The sequence below is a fragment of the Apodemus sylvaticus genome, chromosome 2, assembly GCF_947179515.1.
Source record: "Apodemus sylvaticus chromosome 2, mApoSyl1.1, whole genome shotgun sequence".
Classification (NCBI taxonomy): Eukaryota; Metazoa; Chordata; class Mammalia; order Rodentia; family Muridae; genus Apodemus; species Apodemus sylvaticus.
This window is the reverse complement of record NC_067473.1, coordinates 97,346,681-97,352,680: the sequence shown is the minus strand read 5'-3', so window position 1 is coordinate 97,352,680 and position 6,000 is coordinate 97,346,681.

The window sequence follows — 6,000 nt, the reverse complement described above, 5'->3', positions numbered from 1 at the left end:
GTATTTATTTTTTTTTTATTTTTTTGTGTTTATGAGATTTGGAGAGAGAGAAGTCAGAGCTAAATAAAGAGGGTTAAATAATATAAATTTGGATCTGGGTTACCTCACTCAGGAAGATATTCTCTATTTCCATACATTCATTTTAAATTTCATGATATCTCTATTTTAATAGCTTAATATTATTCTAATTTTTAGATGTACCACATTTTCTTTATATATTCATCAACTGAAGGTTGCATCTAGGTTGCATCCAGTTTCTGGCTATTAAAGTTGCTATGAACATAGTTAAGTATGCATCCTTATGATATGGTGGAGCATCTTTTGGGTATATTACGTTCAGGAGTGGTATAGCTGATTCCTGGGGTAGAGCTATTCTCCATTTTCTAAGAAACTACCAAGTTGATTTGCAAAGTGGTTTTATAAGTTTTGATTCCCACCAGCAATGGAGAAGTGTTCCCCCTTCTCCATATCCTCACCAGTATGTGGTGTTTGTTGTTGCTTAAGTTTTGATCTTAGCGATTCTGGTACATGTAAGTTAAAATTTCAGATTTGATCTGCTTTTAATTTTCCTGATGACTAAAAATTATGAACATTTTTAAAGTGATTCTCAGCCATTTGAGATTCATCTGTTGAGAATTCTCTGTTTAGGTCTGTATCCCATTTCCAATTGGGTATGTTTGTTTGTGGATATCTATTTTCTTGGTAATGTCCCAGTGTGTGCTGGTATAAGTGAGGGACTGGTGAGAGATAAAGTATGGGGACTGTGATCAGGATGTATAATGTATAAACTTAAATTATGCAAAATAATGTAATGGCTTGGGTGGTGTGTAGATTCCAGTAGAAGTTGGGGAATGTGAAATATGATTCAAATATATAATGTAAAATGTTTATAAATATATAAGGTAAATATTGCATGGAACAGTCCTACAATATCTTATGATGTGCTTGAAGTCCTCTGTGAATGGTTTTGCCAAGCCCAACTACCACTGAGATAAGAGCATATTTTCATTTATGGGTGAGCTTTATTGAGCTGCTTTGTATGTTGAATCATTAGGCAAAGACCCAGGACTTTCAAAGCATCCTTAAAGCCACTTCTATGTGACGTGAAAAGGAACTTCTGTTCCAGTTTTCAGGGACAAGTTCAGCTGCTCTCCTGCTATGGATGCTGCTTTTCTGGGTGTAAGTATTTCCACTCAGATGGAAGGGTGTCCTGAGACTTGGAAGTCCAGTGACTATACAACTCTGAGGGGAGAAGCTTCCAGTTGAAGGGTAACGTGTGACATGTGAACTCAGGAACCTTTCAACTCTGAGGTGGATGGAAGGGCATCCTGAGATATGGGAGTTCAGGAACCAAATAGCTCGGAAAGGAAGCCTCTTCAACAGAGGTATTACAGCTCCAAGGGGTGGGCTTTCCCAGTTGAGATGAAGAGCTAAGGAGCCCCAGCCCTGGTTCTTCTTTCTTTTTCTCTTCATTGCTTCAGTTTTTCATGAATTTTCTGAAGAGTCACATCAGCAGAAAATGTCATGAAAAAAAGTTATTGGAGGTTTCAGGAAGTGAAGGGATGAATCCGGTGCTGGATGACCTCTGCTCCTAGGAGTGGGCAGCAGGGAATTAGAGAAATGGAAGTGCATATATAGGACTAGGCAGGGGGCAGAACTTATTATGGGAGAGATTTCCAGATTGTGAATCAGTGTGATTTTAAGTAATGAGATTGTGGACCTCAAGGATTGGTAGCCATTCCTGCTCAGGTATTGGTTGCCCTTTTTCACTCCCTCCCTTTTCCTGCTGCTGGCTTTTGATGAAGTGTCATCTCTGCAGAAGGCTGTAGAGAAGTATTGCCATTGTGGACAGCTCCGGCAGTGTTTTTTTTTTTTTCCCCAAGGCTATAGGGTGAGGAAGGAAAGAGGTCTTGCTATTGTGGACAGCTCCCCTGTGACAGCTGTAAACTGAAGTAGGAAAGGAGTACTACCATGGACAGCTCTTGAGAAGTAGCTCTTGCTGAAGCAGGCAGTGCAAACATCATGGACAGGCTGCAGGCTAAGGAGATGTCTTTGTGCTGCCATTTTGATAGCTCCTGAGGAGGGATTCTCACAACTGAGTCCGGAAGGAGTGGCTGACATAAAAAAAAAAAATATAGTGGTGTAAAAGGTGTAAGGCAACTGTCACACACAAGGATGTTCTCTGATCTCTACTCCTATACTACAGCAATGAAAGTTACCCTCACAAATAAAAATGAACACATATAGACACATTACACACAAAAACACAAAAATCAGACATAAGTATTTTAATTATTATTTATATTACATATCTTCATCAAGTATTTATTCTTATTCCTCTTAGAAAACATTATTGTTGGGTGTGGACAATTTTGGGGGAGCACATTGTGCTTGAAATACCTTACATTCTTTAAAAGTACATTTATATTGCGCCCCCCATCACACCTATAAGATTAGAGACTAAGCACTCAATAGAATAGGCTTTCAGGCTTCTTTAATACACATGTGATGCTCTAGTAAATTTCCTGCTGACAGCAACTTCCTGTGGTTGAAACAGGAGCCCTTTGATCAGCATCACACAATCTGCCAAGATGATTTGCATATGGAGTCATTATCCAACATCCCAGGCTCCTTTAAGGGCAGCTGCCAGAAGCCCAAGATGCATCCTTTCTTCCAGCTCTCAGAAATGGAGACAGGCATACTCCGGCTATGGGTGCTGCTGCTCTGTCTTCCAGGTGTTGGTGCAGAGAAGTGTTGGGAGCAACCTCTGTGGCAATCATGACTTTCCATGGCCCTGGACTCTTGATCATTATAATTAGGGCATTTCTAATTGGTTTTAAGTTTCCCCATTGCCCTTAGTTTTCTGCTTTCCATGAATGATGCCCACTATTATTTTTAAAATTTACAAGTCTAAAGTTCCGCTCTTGGGAAGGTTTTGTATACATATATCAATGGCCTATCAGTTTCTTATTACAGGTTCTCCTAGGGCACTGTGCTCACCCTGTCTCTTATTTGATTTTCCTATCACCTAGGATTCACTGTTTCCTGATTCTCATTACTGAGCCTAGGTTGTAGTCACAAGAAGGGGCCAATCATGAGTACCCTGCAAAAGACCGAACAAAAAGCTGAAAGAGTCAGATGAAAAAACCCTATGGTTGAATTAGGGAAATTCTAGAAGAAGCTGAAGAAAACGGTGACCCTGTAGATGGACCTCTGAGATCTCTCAGATACTGAGCCACAAACTAGTCAGCAGACACCAGCTGATATGAGTCCCCCACTATATATGCAACAGAGGACTGACAAGTTTGGAATTAGTCAGAAAAGATGCAAGTAAGCCTCAAGAGACTGGTGTCCCCAGGGAGTGGGGAGATTTGGTGGAGTGTGACTTTGAGATAGGGACATGCTCTTGGAGACTGCGAGAAGAGGTATAGGATGGGGAACAGTAAGAGGGTCTACCAGGAATGTCATAAAATCTGGACTGTAAAAAAATCTAAATAAACAAAAAGTTTTGAATTTAAAAAGAATATTTAATAGAAATTGTATAATTTTGAAAATGATATACAAATACATTTATTGTTGGGTATGCATGCACATCTCTCTATCTTTCTCTCTCTCTCTCTCTCTCTCTCTCTCTCTCTCTCTCTCTCTCTCTCTCTCTCTTTCTCTGTGTGTGTGTGTGTGCGCGCGCGTGTGTGTGTGTGTGTGTGTGTGTGTGTGTGTGTGTGTGTGTGTATGTCTGTAGATGAAAAGAAAACCTGCAGAAGTTAGTTCTTTCTTTTCAGAAAGATATGTGCTATCTGGGAATCAAACTCAGGTCATCAGCTTTTCTGTAACCTTTACCTTTCCTGGTAAAGGTTAAGTAAAATTGCCAGCGTGAGGTACTATTTTTTGCTTGACAGATTTATTTTATTTTAAATTTTGTGTATGTACTTGTGGAGTAGTGTAGGTATATGTAAAAGTGCAGTCTCAAAGCAGTCAGAAGAGAGCACCAGATTTTACAAAGCTGGAGTTACATGAGTTTTTGATCTAGTTGAAGTGGGTGCTAGGAACCAATCCAGAATCCTGTATAACAGCAGGAAGCAGGATTTTTCCTTCTAGTATCCTTTGTACTATTGGATTAGTGGAAAGATTTTTTAATTTGTTTTTATCATGGAATATCATGGTTTTTCCATATATGTGGTTGAAAATGTTGTTGGGTATAGTAGCTTGCGCTGGCATCTGTGTTCTCTTATGGTCTATATGACATCTGTTCTGGATCCTCTGCCTTTTAGATTCTGTGTTGAGAAGTCTGGTGTAATTCTGACAGGTCTTTCTTTATGGTACTTTTCCCTTTTCTCTTCAAGAAACTGGATAGAACATACACTGGCAGCTTAACAGCACACCTGAAAGCTTTTGAACAGAAAGAAGCTAATATACCAAAGAGGAATAGACAGCAGTAAATCATCAAACTAAGGGCTGAAATCAACCAAGAAGAAACAAAGAGAACTATACTGAGAATTAACAAAACCAGGAGTTGATTCCTTGTGAAAATCAACAAGATAGGTAAACGCTTAGCCAGTCTAACTAGAGGGCACAGAGATAGTATCCAAATTAACAAAATCAGAAATGAAAAGGGAGATATAAGAACAGAAACTGTGAATATTCAAAAAATCAATAGATCCTATTACAAAAGCCTATTTTCAACTCAACTGGAAAATCTGCATGAAATGGACAATTTTCTAGGCAGATACCAATTACTAAAGTTAAATCAGGATCAGATAGACCATCTAAACAGTACTATAGCTCTTAAAGAAATAAAAGCAGTCATTGAAAATCTCCCAATCCAAAAAAGGACAGAGCCAAATGTTTTTAGTGAAGAATTCTATCAGACCTTCAAAGAAGACCTAGCCTTGGTTTGAGTAGGTATCAAGGGTGGGGTTGTGTAAGTTCAAAAGTGTGAAACATCTGAAGATCATATTTTATACACTATTTCAATTATATATGTATAGATATAGATATAGATATGGAGATGGAGATGGAGATGGAGATGGAGATGGAGATGGAGATGGAGATGGAGATGGAGATGGAGATGGAGATGGAGATGGAGATAGAGATAGAGATAGAGATAGAGATAGAGATAGAGATAGAGATAGATAATTGCACAATCCTATAGGTTTAAATATAAGGATTTCGCAAGTAGTTAGATACCATTACTATTCAGCAAACAAGGTAAAAGAAATAAAACAAAAATAAACTAGCCAAACAAACAATGGTAGGTTATTCTTAGGGTTTAAGTCACCCCATGCATATTCTTGTGAACAGGTTTGTAGTTCGAAGCATTACAATGAATATCATTCTGTGTATTTCTGATAATAACAGGAAAAATATCATAAAAGTTCACCTGCAGCAAAACTGATAACATTTTCCACATTCTTTCCTCTTTGTGTGCTAATACAACATTGACTAAAATATACCCAGTGAAAATAAGAACTCATGGTGCCAATTGTCTCACAGGCTCTCATTGAATTAAGCATTAACCAGAAACTTACTGAGATACTTCCCAAATAATGCAATGTCAGTGCTATAATAACCTCTATGCAAAGTCTATTTTATCTTCTTCCTCAAGGATGAAATTTCACAAGTCCCTATGCCCATCATAATCACAGTGCCCCATACATATGCAAAGTATTGCTCTCTGAGATTTATGTGGCCAAATGTCTTCTCATAGGCCTACTCTCCAGCTGTTTCTGATGAAGGCATTCTCATTCCACCATTTTTATAACAACTTCCACCAACGGAATCATTTCTCATATCCTTTCTACTATCTTGCTATGTTTTTCTTTGTCTAACTGAGAGCACTATCTACACTTTCATGTGCAGGAGAATTTTTTGCTTCTCGAAAATGGGAAGTAATGCTAAGAAGAGAAAACTGTATTGTTAACATTATAAAAATGTTACCACATATGCATGTCAATGGAACTCTATGCAATGGAAGACAGAGTTTGTATGTGGGTGTGTGTG